This window comes from Gopherus evgoodei, chromosome 3 (genome assembly GCF_007399415.2).
Source record: "Gopherus evgoodei ecotype Sinaloan lineage chromosome 3, rGopEvg1_v1.p, whole genome shotgun sequence".
Taxonomy (NCBI): Eukaryota; Metazoa; Chordata; order Testudines; family Testudinidae; genus Gopherus; species Gopherus evgoodei.
In genome coordinates, this window is record NC_044324.1 from 116,204,448 (window position 1) to 116,221,439 (window position 16,992).

The window sequence follows — 16,992 nt, forward strand, 5'->3', positions numbered from 1 at the left end:
AATTATAACACTAGACTGCAGACATCATATATATACTCTATTTTTCATTAAGTATGCATAGGAGTAATTACACATGTACATCAGTTCATATATACATCCATCCACCTACTGATCGCATATAACAAAGGCCAATACCTATTATTTTTTACTGTACAGCAAATCTAAAAAGAAAATACATAATATTTACTGAGAGTATGGTGATGGACACTTCTACAGTATATTACCATTGTCAAACAGATAATAGGATACTATTTTGAAGTTCTGTACCCATATGTATAGGATAGATATCATTTATTTCGGGAGACAGGATCTCTAGAAATATTATAAATAAGAAGGAGAGCAAGAAAGAGAATTTTTTTTTAAGCGTGGTCGTGCTCAGTGTCTTGACAGATGGCAGCATACTACAGTACGGGAGATGAAAAAGTGCGCTAGCAACAGTGAGGGTCTCATTTGCCAGGCTGGTAGACCTCCATAATTGTGCCCTACACTTGGAGTGAGGATATTGCTCACTACTCGAGCACCATCTGCTAAGTGGCTTTGGCACTGACCAATCATCTAGCCTCCCAATCTGGGGAAGACACATCCATTACAGTGTTTTTAGAAAGAGAGGCAGGAGTTCAAATTATAGGGATCCTCAGAACCTCAGGTCACCCTTTGTCAGGCCATGTGGGAAGAGTGTAAAGTGAAGAGTCTTTCATGTAGAGGAGGAATATAGAATAAAATTGAGGGAGGGATAAAAAAACCAACCCAAATTGGCCAAAATCCCAGTATCACTTCATTTCCCTGAATAAAATTTCTGTAGCTGTGTTCCTGTCTGTGTACTTTTCTTAATTGATATTCAGTGTGATTGTGCTCAAGATTAACAGATGCAGGAGCATAAGGAAAAATTAAATGTTCAAGATGAGATGACCAAACTGATCTGCCCAGTCAAACTGTGAGTTTTACATTTCCAGAGACTGAAGTCTGAATCTGTTGCGAGATTAGCAAAGCACAAATAAAAATAAGTATTTATTACACCTCTACCTAAGTAACTGAAACGTCTTCTGTACAGTGGGCATTGATATAATGCAAACAGCTTTTGTCATTACTTACTGGAGAAGAGCTGTTTTGTGAATTAACATTTTTGTGCCTGCTCCACGCCTTACCATTTGACACGTGTGTGTGTGCGCGCGTGTATGTATGTGTGTGTGAGAGAGAGTTTGTCTGTGTGTGTACATACATATAAATAAAAACGTCCATTTTTTCTGAATTGAGGGCACCTTTTAAGGAGGAATTTTGCTTGGCGAATCATTAAATTGAGTTACAACTTGCAATCAGAGCATAATTTGGCTTTGTTTTTACTTCCTAATTAATAAGGGTCTCAAATCTTATACTCTACAAACTAGGTTTTCTCCATTTATTCCTCTACTGTTTTCAACAAGAAATCCATAAAGTAGTTTGTGGATGGCAAGGAATATCATACTCTAAGACAGCCTCCAAAACAGAAATCCCATTTACTGAATACAGGCATGTAATTCTATGAGACAAAGCCTGTTTTAAATTGCAATGTGTTTAATGGAATGCAATACCAAGTTTCACAATTAACTTAGGGGTGGGGGGGAGAACAGGATTATGGCACATGATCTTCCCTGCCCCATGAATCTCATGAATGCATCATATTATATGCATCTGAAGAAGTGGGTATTCACCCACGAAAGCTCATGCTCCAAAACGTCTGTTAGTCTATAAGGTGCCACAGGATTCTTTGCGGCTTTTACAGATCCAGACTAACACGGCTACCCCTCTGATACTTCATATTACAAGGCCACATATCTGGTTCAAGGTCTGGTGTTCTTGCTGTGAAGTTGCACAATTGTCTTGGTTTCTAAATCATGGCTTTGTACAATAAAGACAGAGTATTGTGTTTAGTGGGCCCTTCTGCTAGTATATTCCAATCTGTCCCCAAGAGCAGCTACTTTTTACCTCACTGTAACTAAACCGGGAACACCTAAGATGAAGACGACAAATATGTAGAATGATGCTGCAAAAGACAACAGACCCCAAATACTACCTCCTAAAAAAATGAAGGTGCAGCTTTTAAAGATCACTTGCAAAGTAAAATAAAGAAGAAGGTGTGTAGGTTGTAATTGTTGTGAGTGTAACAGATGGCAGTTTCCTGCAATGTCCTAGTTAAACATTATTGAATTAAGTTTAAGTATTTTAGGAGTACATTGTATTAAAAATGTAATTGTTTATGCATAATTGAGGGATAGTATGTAATCTCATGAAGCGAGGGACCACAGCCCTCCAGGAACTAAGAATAGTGAGGAGGTGGTTAGACAAATTCACTCAGGTTGAAACACATCTACAGAGCTACCACCTCTGGAAAGATGCTCAAATATACTGGCTCAAACTGGATTTTCTAGGGACTAACAGAGAAAGAAAGGATTTTTTGTTAACTAGTCTGAGTAAAAACTGATTCAGGACTTTCTCTCTGATCCAGCAAATGGACAGGATCTCTAGTCCAAGGGGGGCCCAAACCTTAGGGAAATGTTGGAAAGACTAATCACCAACCAGAGCCATAAGAATGGCCATATTGGGTCAGACCAATGGTCCATCTAACCAAGTATCCAGTCTTCCAACAGGGGCCATGGCAGATGCTTCAGAGGGAATGAACAGAACAGGACGATTATCAAGTGATTCATCCCCTGTCACCCAGTACCAGCTTCTAGCAGTCAGAGGTTTAGGGATACCCAGAGCATGGCGTTGCCTCCCTGACCATCTTGGCTAACAGCTACTGATGGACCTATCCTCCATGAATGTATCTCATTCTTTTCTGAATCTAGTTACAGTTTTGGCATTCACGACATCCCCTGGCAATGAGTCCTTGTTAAGAGTTAGGCTGTGATCTCTGATAAACTTATTAGCATGTGTGTACATTCTTTTGTTGTTTGTAATATATTTTCTCTTTAATGCTTTTATCTTAAGAATAAAAGTGCTTGCTTAGAGGGAACTGTATGGTAACTTCTAACCATTGGCAATTACATTGTGTACCATCTCTGAAGAGGGAAGTACAGCAAGCCTGCTTAGACAGTCTGTCTTTTGCTGGGAATATCACAGCACAGTGATCGGACTGCGCGTCATGGAAATACCGTGGTCGGGGTAAGGGTGATGGTTGAAGAGTCTCAGATTTAGAGTGGGTAGCCCTGGCTAGACCACAAACAGCAAATACAGCTTCAGTTGTCCAGAACTATGACAATTCATTTTTTAGTCTTAGTATGATTTATAAACAGAGCTGGCCAAAATTCTTCATATGGAACATTTTCCTGTTAAAAAGTGGTTTAATCAAAATCAGACTTTTCCACAGATAAATGCTGATTTTGACATAAATTTTTGATTTTCTGAACAGGAGAATCTAATGAAAAATATCCTTTTGACATATTGAATTGTGCTGTTGAAATTTCCCATATTGACATATCCAATTAGATACTTTTCGAAATTTTTCATTTAATAAAAATTTTCTATATTTTGCCTTTGTGTTCCATTTTGCAATGGAATGTAATTTCAAGATCTTGACACTTCTTGTGAAAGGAAAACTCAACATTTCAAATAAGTCTATTTATAAGGAAAAACTAAAAGGTTATTTTGAGGGGGTGGGGGGAAAGAAAGTTTTGTCTTTGCCCGAAGACTTGATGGATGTCTGGAGAACTAGCACATTTATAACATCAGAAATTATTATTATTAAATTTCTGGGTGGCCAGGAATATAGTAAATGCCTCACAAAACAAATAAAACTTAGTCACTTCCCTGAAAAGTGTACAGCATGACACAAGTAAGGTCCATAAACAGTCAAGGGAGAAGGTGTGACAAGGAGAAGATGATGTCCAAAGGTGGTTACTCAGTAGGCCACATACACTTCTTGATGAGACTGTTACTTGGATTTTTGTTACCTTTCCTCCCATCACTTTTTGTAAGCTTTGCAGCAGCTGTGAGTATTTATGTGGGATTTGAATGCAACAAGAGAAGTGGCTTGATAAATAAACTGAAATAGGGAATTCCAAACATAGAATGCAATGTGGGAAGAGGCACAGAGAAGACTGAGAGAGAAGGAGCCAAGGATAATATTGCTGTCAGAGTACAGAGGGCTAAGGGAGCCACAAACGAAGACCAGTTCAGAGAGATGAAGGCAGGATTATACAAAGTTGAACCTTGAGGATGAAGACAAAAGAGGAGGTTACTTATCTATAACCGGAGGTTCTTTGAGATGTGTGGCCTGTCTGTATTCCACATGTAGGCACGTATGTGCACTATGCACCTAATCCGGAAGTGTTTCCTAGCAGTGTCCATTGACCCACACGTGGGGTAGTGCATCTCCTTGTGCTCCCTCTTGAGGATATAAGATGCAGTGCAGGTCGACGCCACACCAGTTTTCCCTTATATGACTGCATATTCTAGTCCAAACCAGAGGGAGAGAAGGCAGCTAATGGAATATAGATAGAACTCAAAGAATCTCCAATTACAGGTAAGTAACCACCTCTTCTTCTCTGAGTGATGGTCCCTATGTGGATTCCACATGTGAGTGACTTGCGAGCAGTGGACAGCACAGAGGTGGGTGCGAGGATGCTAATGGCACTGCGTCTGCAATACAGTATGGCCCATGGTTGCATCCATTCCTGCCACATGCATTATAGCATAATGTGCTGTAAATGTGTGGACAGAACACCATGTTGCGTCCAAGCAGATGTCCTGCTATGGCACATCCACTACTGAGGCTGAGGACGGGGCCTGTACCCATGTAGAATGGGCTGTTACTCTGCCAGGAGGAGCGAGGTTGGAGAATTTGTAGCACTCACAGGGATGCACCCTGAGAGCTATTTAGATACCTGTTGGGGGGAGAGGGCCTGTCCCTTTAACTGTTCAGCGATGTCAATGAAAAGACCTGGCGACTTCTGGAAGGGGCCTGTGGCGGTAGAACACCAGTACACGTTGAGGGAGTGCAGGGTCCTGTCAGCGGGGCAGGTGTGTGGTTTCAGATGGAACACAGGCAAGGAGATGGATTGACTGAGATGAAATTCTGACATTACCTTAGGAAGGAATATGGAATGTAGAGTTAAGGAGACCTTGTCTTGTGAAATACTATGGGGGGGGGAAGGAGAGGACGGGCTGCCACCGTGGCTCATCTGGCAGTGATGGCAACGAAGAATGCCACTTTCCTAGCGAGGTGGGTCAGGGAGCATGTCACCATGGGTTCAGGGTGTGGTCTGCTGAGGGTAGAGAGAACAGTGTTAAAGTCCATGGAAGTGTGGACTTCACAACCAGTGGAAACGTGTTATTCAAGCCCCTCATGAAGCATACCAAAGTGGTAAGGGGGTGTAAAGACAGAGGTGTCATCCACTGGCAGGAGAAAGGCGCTAAGTGCAGCCAGGCATACTTCAATAGAGTTGAGACTCCAGATTCACGGTTTGAGGATGAGAAGATAGTTGAAGATGATCATTGTGTCCCCAAAGTGGTGGTGGCAATAGGCCCACTCTATGAAGCATCTCCACTTAGCAGGGTACCAGGTTCTCGTGGATTCCTTCCTGCTCTGGGTGAGGCTCTGCCAAATGAGGGCAGAGCATGTGTGGTCTACACTTGACACACATCCAAATACCAGGCTGGGAGGTGAAGAATGTCCAGATTGGGATGGCACTGTCTGCCCCGATCTTGGGTAAGGAGATCCTGGAGTGTGCAGAGAGATACTGGTGGTTGGGTGGAGACCCTCAGGAGGTCGATGAACCAGAACTGCCGGGGCCAATAAGGCACTATGAGGATGTTGGTGTCACTGTCCTGGTGAATCTTGTGAAGAACCTGTGGCAGAAGGGGAATGGGAGGAAAGGCATGGTGAAGGTCACCCCTCCAGGAGAGGAGGAGAGCATCCCCTCAAGAGCCCTTGCCTAGAGCTCCGCTAGAGCAAAAGAGGCAAAGAGTTACTAGCAGGGCATCCCCCACCCTGCAGAGAGGTCATTGAGCATGGCATTGTGTATCGAACCATTGTACATCACTGAGGTATAGAGTTCTGCTGAGAAGTAGGCAGGTGGGAGGGCGATGAGGCGAAAAGGAGAGGAACTCTATGAAATATCTGTGGTGGATGATCTCCACTGCTCAACTGTCCCTGGTGATTTTACCTCAATGATAATGAGGATTGCGGTGCTTGGCACTGTAGGAGGATCACTGCTCTTGACCCAAGGGTCAAAACTGGCCCTGGGCCTGTGGTTGGGAAAAGGTCGAGGAGGCGGTCACAGCGGCGGTGGGGAAACAACGCCGCAGAGTGCTGTTGCCAAAGTGGGAGCTTTTCCAGGCACTCGTTGTACGCTGGGTAAGAGGAGTGGAGCCACAGGAAAAAAGAGTTGTTTCTGGTGTCTGTGTCTGGGGGATGGAGTGTAGAGGCCAAGGGAACACGTTGAAGAGATTGGTCTCATCGAAAGGGAGGTCGCTGACCGGATTTTGGACCTCCCTAGGGAAGCTGGAAGATAGAGCCACGAGTTCCTGCGCATGATTGTGCTGGTGGCTAGTGACCGAGAGGCAGTGTTGGCTGCGTCCACTACTCCCTGGAGGGCCACTTTGTTTACCAGTCCCCTTTGTCCACCAGCATCTGGAACCACTCCTAGAGTTCTAGCAGAAGCTTGTTTTTGAACTCTGCTAGCCTGTCGTAGCTGTTAAAATCAAACTTGGCTAGCAGAGCCTGGCTGTTTGCAACACGGAACTGCAGTCCCATGGATGAAAAGACCTTCCTGCCCATCAGGTCCAGTTTCTTGGCCACCTTTCGAGAGGGGCAGATTTTTGCAGCTGCTGCCACACCCGTTCTGCAGCCACCTGAACAACCAGGGAACTGGGAGCAAGCTGGGGAAATAAGAAATCATCTCCTTTAGCTAGCACAAAGTACCCCCTCTCCGCTCTCTTGGGTGTTGGTGCACATGAGGCTGGCGTGTGCCACACTGCATGGGCTGGATCCAGGATGGTCTCACTGACTGGGAATGCCACCCTGGAGAAGCCCTAAACACTGTAGTAATTTAAAAAATTCTTGGAGTTATAACTTTGTAAACTCCTATGGTTAGCAAGGGAATCACTAAATGAAGATGAACAGACAAAAAAAGAGTAGAGCCAATTCTAATTGTTGAAACCAGAAACTCCCAATCAAAACTGATGATCAAAACTGTAGCTATACCCGTGTGCACTTATTCATAGGCTCATCCACCATCTTTTTAGTGCTGATCCTTGTTTCTCTTCTTGTATAGTAATATTTACAGCTTCCAGACCCTACCTACACTACAAGAATAACTGTCTAAAAATTATTGTGGTCGAAGGTGTTATAACATGGTTTATTCTTGCAAGTGTGAATGGGGGGGGGGGGAGAGTTACAACCCCTGTCAGAGGGACATGCTTTATCCAAAAGTTGTTACTGGGGTGGTTTTGTTTGTTTTGTTCACACAGACAGGGTTTATTTATTTAATTTTTAACTGGTGATGGCAGAAATATGGTCAGAAACCTGTGAAAGACTCACAGGTCACTTTTACATACGTAACAAAAGGTTAGGTGTGTTCCTGGGAGGTACATTACTGAAGGAAATGTTTTTAAGCAGTCAATGGTGCTATATTTAAGACTGCAATTTAGTCATGGAATTCCAGTTTGGAGCTGCAGGGTCCCCTGCCACCTGCGGAGGCAGGAAGCTGTGGGGTACCCCTGCTGCTCCCGGCCTCCCCAGGCAGCAAGTGGGACCCCCCCACTGCTTGGAGCTGCCAGCAGAGGGGACCCATGGAGCTCCAAGCTCCTACAGGTGGTGGGGGCCCCTGGAGCCCTGAGCCCACTAGCAGCTGCCCAGGCTTACCATTTTGTCATGGATATTTTTAGTAAAAGTTTAGTAAAATTCCATGAACTTTTCATTATTGCCCGTGACTTTTACTAAAAATATCCATAACAAAATCTTAGCCTTAGCTATATATAAGCATTTTCTCATGATTGCTAGTCTTTTTACTATCCCACACACTGCTATATTCTGGTGCACGGCAAATGCCAGTCACAGACCATGCATAAGTTGTTCACAGAACTCTCCCCATTACATAAGGCTGTTGTTCAGAGCAGGGATTCTGTAGACAGTATTAGTGTAGTGTGTCAAAGTGGAGTTCACCGTGAGGCTTCGGTGGAATTCAGTGCAGCCCTATAACAGAATGAGCTCAAAAACAGAGAGCTATGAATTGTTGCACAATTAAGTGAGCTTTTTATCTGTAAAAGTTATTAGAATCTGTTGGACAAGGTTAAAGATTAGACTCCACTTGAACAACTGGACTTGTTGGTTGCAAATTCTTAACAGCCTCTGTGGTATGTACCCAGACCAATCCTATGAAAATACTAGAGAAAAAACTCATAAACCTGGAAAAGATCTCATGTCATTTTTGTACTAGAGACAACTCCCATCTCATATTAAACTCTAGTTGACCCTCAATAGTTAATGCACAGTAGTAACTACTGCATACATTAGCAATTTACTGCATTTCAAACAACTTGAGACCATATTCTTACACCATAATTTGAGTCACAGATCAACTGAGTGAACAGAAGGCACAGAACTGATACCTCATTAATTCATTTGACATGGTATTACTGTGAAAAAACAGGATTAACTTATGCACTGTCTGTCTAGTCAGACAGACACACTGCATTTCTCAATGCCAAAACAGAGTGCATGTATTGGAGGAGGGCTGGAAGGATTTTTGTGCAGCTTCTCCTCTGTTCCAGTCTTATCATTTAGTTAATATTTCATACCAGCAGAATTTCAAATAGCTAAAACTAATCTCCATACCTTGAAAATTTATGTGAAGCAAAATTTACTGCCATATAGACCAACTGCTAAACAGACAGTAGAACTGAACAGCGTGACATGGATTTACAGTCATTTCTGAATGTTTTTCATACAGTTATATTTGCTATTCCAAGAAGATACAATCTCCCAAATTGTCATGTGTTTTTTTGTACCTAACACAAACCCACATAGCTTATGTGCTGTTTGTGTGCCTTCAGGTACGTACTACACTTTAACCCTTTGGAGACTACATGTTATATGCCTGATCATTGCTTACAAAAGTAATCTTAATGGGATTACTTGTGTAAGTAAATTTTGCTTGCATAAGCAAGGGTTTCAGCATAAGTCTCAAATCCAGTATGCCTATAAATAGTACACATCCACATACAAGTAATCCCATTTCTCCACATTTTAAGCATTTATCGGTTATCAGTAAAAATGCCTGCGTTCCCTGAATTAATTTAACAATGGATACTTACAAAATTAAAAAAGACATTTTGGGTAGTTAAAGCAAAAGAAATAATTATTGCTCAGAAATGCCTCCATCAGGCGTCTTGTCTTGCATCCAAAGAAAATTAATTCAACTACAACTTCAGACCAACTGATAAAAATACCAAATTAACTGCCAGCTGGACCATGGGCAATTTCTACCAGCACTGCATGCATGGCAGAGCAGATGTCTCTATGCAAAGCTGCCTCAGTAGAGGAAGCTCTATGGACCAAGAAGAGAAGAGGGAGGAAAAGAACACACAGGGGCTGCCTTTGTACTAGAGGTCTTTTCTTTTGCTGAAGGAAAAAATGAACAAATGACAAGCTGACTTAGCTTGGCTAAATTCAGGGTGACTTGTTGGCACAGCCTGTCTCACTGCGACTTGTATCTGAAGGATGGGTTAGGGGATCATGGAGAAGGGCTATTAATTGTAATAGTCAGCTGAACTGTCAACCACAGAAATAAATCTGCTGACCAATATTTGAAAACACATTTATCTATTCATTGCACACATCATTGGAAAATTATTCGATTCCCTGAGGTCAAAAATTCTTTCTTGTTGATTTTAAACGTCTTAGTCTCATTTTACGCAAAAAAAAAAAAAAAAGAGAGAGCTCCTTTTTATAGATCCCATCTATAAGCAACACTTTGTATTAAAGTAACTTTTTACAATCAGTGTCCATAAGAACTGTATCTAAAAATCACCTGATAAGAAAATGGCAGTCCTGCTAAAATGTGCAAGGCGTATCTCGATTTAAGGAAAACTGATTAAATAATGTTTGTTGTTTTATGCTTTTTTGTTACTGGCTACCTGTTTTGCAGTCAACTTCTATTTTAGAGACAGAGAAGTACCTTCTGTGGTAATAGTTCACCTTCACCTTTTGAATTTATTGCTGCATTTTACTTGAGACAGCTGTGATCTTATGGACTGTGTATATGCTGAGTGTCAAGAGACCTGGGTTATATTCACAACTCTGCCACTGACTTGCTTTGCGACCTTGAACAAATCACTTGGTCTCTGGATGCCATCTATAACATGAGGATAATACTGTTTATCGCTCACTTTGTATGGATGCAGAGTGCTAAAATATTATCTGCAATAAATCTTGTTTCTACAAATATCTCATACTTAATAGAACATTAAAAGAAGGGTTTGATTTATGTTCCTATATAGCAGCTATGTCCTTTAGTCTAAATGAGCTAAACAGCTTGCAACTAGTGAGGATGGATGGTCTAGTGGTTAGGACACTAGCCAGAGACCTGGGTTAATTCCCTGATCCGCTACAGACATCTTGTGTGACCTTGGCAAGTCATTTAAATTTCTCCGGGCCTCAAGTCCCCATGTGTATAATGGGGATAACAGCACTTCTCTAAATCACAGGGGTGGTGTGAGGATAAATACGTTAAACATTGTGACATGCTCAAGTATTACAGTAATGGGGGCCATATCAGTACCTCAGACAGATACCAGTCTACATATCACACAAGAATGCATTCAACTTGGAACAAATCCCATTTTGCTTGTCTAAATCCCCATATCATCTGCAGAACTGGACTATCAGAGTGGATCGTTACATCAAAACTAGCTTTAAAATACGCTGCAGAGCCACACCACAATGACCAATACTGACGGTAAGGCAAGTTCATGAACTTTATCTACACCACATTCAAAGCACCTATTTTGGACAGAGAACAACAATTTTCTCTTACTGAGTCAGGAATTCCAACAGATGTGCTGCCACAACAGATTAGCTGAAAAATCTTTTGTTCAACGCTCTCTAGATGGTTTGGTTAATATTCTGTTTATTTAAGTTACTATATTTCCTTGTCCCATCCAACCCTTCTCCCCTCATCCTCACCACCTTCCCCTCACCACAATGTACGGTGATGTTAACAAGTTTAGAACTTTGTTATATCAGTACACACGAGGTATCTCCTGGCATGAGTAAGTCCAATAGGGAGTCTTTAGTCTTTGGGATTCAATGACACTTCATCCCCAATCAAGTAATTCCAGCGCTAGCACCTTCTTCACTAGTGGAGTGCACGCTGCAAAATATATTTAATCTTACTGAAGAAATCATGGATTAAATGGTCTCACAGAAGTGCCTGGTCTTTGCGACACACCCACTATCCCAGCATTCCCCACACACCTTGCTCACTTTAGAAGATACTTTTGTTTCTTTTTTTAACCTTTTCCTTCCCCTTCCTGGTTTCTCTTCTCCCCACTCCGCTCCACAATTTCAGAAACAGACTGGGTTGATAATTGTGCTGGCCATTGGCTAATTAGGGACCATCAGATCAGACTCATGTCCATTACTGTCACTCCAATGGCTGTCAAGTGCTCCGTTCTTTTGGCTAGGCTTAGAACTATGCATCCCAGCCAGCTTTAAACTGAGAGTAAAAGCTGATACTTTAAATGAAGCATACTCTTCTTGGATTTATAATCACAACTGCTACATTAAGTGTATGTTCTTAGTGATTTAATATATGTATACTGGGGGAGAGTTGTTTGTTTTAGAGTGCATCCTGTCTGGGGAATGGGTGTGTGTGTGTGTGGGGATTCCTTTTACAGTATCTCAGACAAATAAGGGGTTGCTGCTCCATTCTTCAGGAATGATCCAGACATGACTGAGAAGAAAGAGCTCTGCAATAGGTGACTCCAGTTGTATGTTTTGAATCATCAGCATATTTAAATATTTCCATTGTGTCTTTTCTCTCTTTCACTAGGGATGTAAAATGTTAACCGGTAAGCATTAGTCCACCAATCCACCAGCCCCAGCAACCCCACGCTGGCCGTAGCAGCCCAGGCCCGAGCCCCAGCCACGCTGGCTGGCAGGATCAGTCCCAGCCGCTTAATCTTAACTTTTTAAACTGTACTTACATCCCTATCTTTCACCTGTCCCTTTCACAACCAGCAAATTCCAGCAGAGTGAATGATTTAAATGATTCACTAGTACAGAAAACCCAATCAGCTTTCTAAGGGCACTAAGCTAAAACAGACATAAACAAATATCATTTGTAACAAGCTGTCACTGGGGAGACTTCAAAATGATTATCTCCATTTGTCTTGGACTAATTTAAATGTCTATGGGGATGTAATACTGGTACACTGACTGGTAATATGTGTGCCTTTTCTATATTCATTTATTCTTGCTTTTTCAATGCTGAAAGAAAAAATAACCACCTTTTCTATCCTTTTTATGGACATTTGCTGTTTCCAAGACAACTGAACACAAACTGAATGTTTATATAAAAATATCCAGAGGCTTTCTTCTAACACATTTTCAAGTTAACATACTGGATTCTTAAAATATTGTGAACAAAAAGCTGAGTACATAGAACATCCCCCGCAAAATGCCAGATTGATAGTCCTGGAGATGCAGGCCTCTTAACCATAAATAGAACATCTACAGCACAGGGAGTAATGTCCCCACCCCACTCCCAACAATAGTTCTCAACCAGATGCTGAGGGAATACCCTCAAGCTCATGTCTAAGCTAAAAAATAGGCCAGGTTTACACACACAATTTAGAACAGGTCTTTGAACCTACTATAGACCCAGAAAGCTATGCTTTAAAATGATTGTTAACAACCAGCTAACAGGTTTTAAAATACGTCACCATCAGGTGCAAATATCCTATTTAACTTCATGTTACGTAATGGATTAGCTAACGTGACAACATGATCTGTTTTCCAAGTCTGTACATGGCGTAAGAGTAACAAACTAGTTTTGGTGTTTATACATTCTTTATGGTTCTCTGAGGATGATAATAAAATGCCAGTTAGGTGGACAACTGAGATGGTTATATTCTTGCAGTATGGACACCTGCCCACTAAGAACTCAACACAGCCTTGTCAACACCAGGAATTTCTGTCAATTTCATGGATTCATAACCAAAGACTGATGCTGTACCCATGCAAACCCCTAGTGTAGATAACGAAAGCTGTGATTTACACCAGTGGATAATTAGCCCTACTTGAAATCAAAATCAATTACACTGGTGCAAATCACAGCTTCCCTTGTCTACACTACTGGTTTGCACTGCTGTAGCTACATCAGCAACTGGCCACCAGTTGCTGGATTCAGGGAAAATTCCCAATGTAGACAATGTTTAAGACAACTCACTCGTTTCACGTAGGTCACCAAATCAAGACGCAGCTTTTGAACAGCCAGTTAGAAGTGAAAGATTCTGTGTCTGATTAACAGTTATCTAAGGGCTTATCTTCACTGCCGGGACAAGCCAACCTAAGTTACACTACTTAGGTCGACTTACTCTGGTATCTGGTCCATGGGAGATGCTCTCCAGTGGACTTACCTTACTCTTCTCAGGGAGCTGGAGTACAGGGGTCGACAGGATAGCGCTCTGCCATTGATTTAGTGGTCTTCACTAGACCTGCTAAATGGATTGATCTCCCCGTAGTGGAGACCATCCCTGTTTGTCTTGACTAAGATTTAAAGGTATATTGTTAGAATGTATTAATTAAAGCCCCCCCCGGTTTCAACTAGACCAACTAGCACACATTAAAAGTACACATTGCCTTGGCTACACTAGACTTTAAAATGTATTAGATAAAACATTCTAAAACACACACTTTTCATCCTACACAAGACAAATCCTAGGCTATTTAGCACCCCCTGCTTCCTATACATGATTCTTGATAAAAGTTCGGTGTCAACAAAGCTATCAAGAAACAAGTTTAAAAAAATAAGATTTACATGAATGCCACCAAACACAGACACAAATTTGAAAAATGGTAAGGCTCAAAGGACTTAAGAATACTAGAGGAATATTGCTATGGGCTTTGAGTGAAACATCAGATATACAAAATGTCTTTTAGACTATTAAAAAAAAAATCTATTCAGCAGGGATTTTGACAGTGTTTCTTAGCTACATGTTAAGCATTCTACTGTAAAGTGCTTATAATGTGCCCTGTGTATATGTAATCCGTCTAAATATAATCAATGTATATATTTTCACACCCAATGGTATGGGATTTAATAAAATCTATAGATTTGCATTCTGAGCATGACCCAGTAAGCGCTCATTTCTCAGCATGAAAGCAATACTCAACATGTAAAGTCTAGATTCTTGGTGGAGTTTTGTCTAATTTCCTTTGAATACTTTTTTCCCCTTTTTAATTCCTTACAGAAATGGCCGTTGGAATATGGAATTCTGCCAGAGTCAACAACAGATGTACTGTGAATTAATTCAAAAGGAGTAAAAAGGATAGAGTACATGGGTAGAGCTACCGGCACTAACTTGACTATTGAAACTAAAATAATGAGAAATAAGTTGATTTTTGTAAGAACAAGGCCTGGGTAGGACATATGGTCTGCTGCTAGCCCTTAATGGTCTCTTATTTCAATAAGGCTTTGGTAGGGAGCGCACATCTTGACATCTCTGTGAACCTGGACTAGACCTGTTGTTAATATTAAGTGGTTCCCCTTTACTTTGCAGCTCTTTAATGAAACACAAGATTACTGTTAAAACAATAATCTTCTTAGCAGGATTATCCAGCAGTGGGGCTGATCCCAGCATTGCTCATCTGCACAGTGATCAAGCAGAAGCCTGGCGAAAACAATGGGTACACACAAACCTGTCCAGAGGTTCTTTCAGGATGGGATGCTAAAATCTGGTTTTATTTTATAATGTTAATCAGATGCCTTCTGGAATATAAATCAAACATTTCAATTACTGCTGCTAAAGACATTTTTTGAACTTGGCTAACAGGACAAAACAGAAGCCACAGCCAGCAAACCCCGTTCCCCACAAGATAAGATGACTAATGAATCAACATAGACACTGGTGCCTGGAGCACTGAGCCCTATAGTGTGTGCAAATAACCTGAATCAATACAACTGCAATGTAAAATCAGTAATTTATGCAGGAAGCCTCTGCAGATGGGTACAAATAGCATAGAAGTTGGCCTACTGGACCTCCTGTCCTTAATATATCTATTATATGTGGGATTACTGTACCATCTTTTACAAGGGTCAATACCTTAAATCTATTTGGAAATTAGTATAGAACACAGTGGTAATGAAACATTACCCCCTGTGCAGCAATCTGCACTAGATGAGGCCGACTTTGGTATGACTTTTAAGGTGTTGATTACCATCGATTTAACCCCTGGCTATCTCAAAAACTGGATGTCTCTATCTCTGAGTGATATCGGGGCAGCGGTGATCAGCTGAAGCCTTGTCTGAGTATTTGTTTCAGTTCCAGCAATCAGTGGTCAACCATTGAAGCAACTGCAACCCCCATGTGTAGACAAAGAAATCCACGATTCGCACCAGTAGAGCTAACCTGTTTTTTTCCACCAGTAAAGCTACACTGGTGGCTGGCTAGGATTGGGACAATTTCTCATTGGAAACAGGGCCTTAGCCACTTGATATAATTCTCTTCTCTCCCTCCCTTTCCCAATATCTCCCCCTCTGGTTTAAACCCAAACTTGTATGGTTTTTTCATTGACATATCCTTGATTCCAGAAGGCAATTTCCCCACCTTAGCCCTGAATTGACGATCTTCAGTTTGTGCTGAAATGTGCATCTGTTCTAACTAGCTTTGAATAGTTCAGCATAGTTCAATTAGCTGTACCGTGGTCATGCATCCTAACATGTCGCGTGCTGTTGCCCTTGTTGCTGGTCACTTTTTAAATTATTGATCAGCTAGCTAGTTGAGGATTATTTTCAATTTACATTTTATACAAGACAACTGCTTGTGTTACTATTACTATTAATAGAATTATTACTGCTACTGCAGATCTCTAATACTGGCTGAAGGTCACAGTGCATCATCCTTCAGGTACTACCATGTTACATAGAAACAAGTCAAATCTGTGGGGAAAACTCTGGTGACATGGAGAGGGACAGTGATTATGTAGGGTGCAAACCTCTCCATTTTGCACAGCCTCTTGGTCATTTAAATCAAAGGGGCTGGAGATGGGAAGATTCTGGAAACTACAGCAAAAGTGCCATCTTCCCTCTGCAGCACAGATTAAAATCCGAATAAAAAACAAAAAAGGATTAGTTAATGCTGCTCAGAGCAACATTAATCGTCCATGTGCTGTGACTCCCCCTTAGTGGAGCTTGATTTCCTGCACAGCCGCCACCCTCGTTTACTTGTCTTCGCCCATTCATCTCCACTTATCCCACAGAGGAAATATTCACATGAACTGTAGAGTTCTCCAAGACCCACAGAATGTTGGTACAGTTTTGTTCCATTCTGCATGTTTTATGCTGGAGAACATAGGGAACCTATGAGAATATGAATGAGATACTTGCTAAGATGAATTCTCTGGGAATGGACTGTAAGACCAGCTTGGACATGAAGGACAGTGAAACAGGTACCTTGGATGACAATGTTTAATCTTCAACGTGTGCCGCTCCCTCACTCCCCTTTCCCATCTGATTTATTGGATATTCCAAGATCTTGGTTGTGCCAAACACTCACGTCCAAGAAAGAGAGGAGATAGGTTATTTGGCCGGTGGAATAGACTTTCTCAAATAATGGCATACGTTATGTAATCAGGATACCATACTCTACTTTGTTTAAAAACAGTTAAGCAATACATTGAAATTAGGGGGGTATTTTATTATTAAATTCAACTGAGCTTGAACTTCCATTCCAAAGCCTCCTTTTAAGCCATTTATAATTTTCCTGAAAAGCACACACATGAATTATGAG

General features: G+C 41.5%; 1 protein-coding gene across 8 annotated transcripts in view; it reads right to left on the reverse strand.

The window, feature by feature from the left end:
• Positions 1–16,992, reverse strand: part of NHSL1 (NHS like 1) — a 272,172-nt gene that overhangs the window by 41,461 nt on the left and 213,719 nt on the right. The gene's annotated exons all lie outside the window — the stretch shown is intronic.